Below are 1,344 nucleotides of genomic sequence, written 5' to 3' on the forward strand. Positions count from 1 at the left end.
GTAGGTATTATCACTATTCATGCATTGAATAACAACTTATTACCATTAGATTGTATTTATATTTAGTGCATCATGACTAACTTCTTCCCCTTCATCTTAGCTTTGTTGTGGTGCAGCATTTCGGAAGAAGATAACTAATTGATTCTCTTTAATACCAAACACAATTGCTATATTATTAATACACAACTTTAAGTCTTCTTAACGTTTGGTTGTTGTGATTAGGTGTTGTTGTTTGAGTATTCACAGGTGAATCTTCATCTTTGAAATAATGTTCAAGTGCCAAACAACAACAAGTTGGTGATATTATTTCGCATTAGTATTTCTATTACTACTTACAGTTTAATAGAATATATTCTTTCATCAAAACCATTGCAGTTTGTCTAATCTGTCTGCAGGTAGGAAAAACAACAAATAGAGGGAATTCTATAAGAGAGGAAAGACAAGTCATGTAACTGTGTAATATAATAGCAATTAATACGTATATTATTTATTGATTTAAGGATCTCAATAAATATTTCAAATTATTTCAAAATTGTAAAATTTAAATATTTTTTTACAAAATACTGCCAGAGTTAAATATTTCCTTTTTTGAACTAGAAACCAAACACAATATGAAATTCATCATGATTAGACATCACACCGTAAGTATTTATTGGTTTTATTTCAGCTTTAATCAAATGATCATGAAAATATTAATACCTAAGTCAAAAGCAATTTTTTTGAAAGCAATACGATTTCGAATTAGAAATTTTGAACATTTCCTTTTTGGGATTCACTTAAGAAAACATGAATTAAAAACAATCAAATCATCCCTCCAGAGGTATTAAACACTTTCAATATAACATATGGTAGATTGTAATCAGTCTCAATAGATAAATATGTACATCTTCATCCAACCCAAATCCTTAATTGTCAAGTTGGAAGGAATTTTTAATATCAAAAGCACTTATTTGAATTTCAATAGTGGTGTGCATAATCATTGATATTATGTAAACATTGTTGTTTAGATAACATTTTCAAACTCTAATGGGTTGATAAGAAGTTGTGGCCAAAAATTCGAAATAGGTTTATTTTTTTTAAAGTGGCGGAGCGGATATACATAAACTCATAACTACAATATTAATATTATAAATTTGAATTCTTCTTACCTCGTTACAACTTCATAAAATTTCATCTTTCCATTCATAACTGAATTTTCAATGTGTTCCAAAATGACGGAGTTTACTTCTCTTGTAGAAGCATATCTTTTAAAAATGTTAGTAAACTCTTTCCTTATTCCTGTATCGTTAGGGAGTGGAATATTGATAAGCTTATCTTCTATTGTAAAATCAGTAAACATTCCAG

The sequence above is a fragment of the Naegleria gruberi genome, assembly GCF_000004985.1.
Source record: "Naegleria gruberi genomic scaffold NAEGRscaffold_193, whole genome shotgun sequence".
Taxonomy (NCBI): Eukaryota; Heterolobosea; class Eutetramitea; order Acrasida; family Naegleriidae; genus Naegleria; species Naegleria gruberi.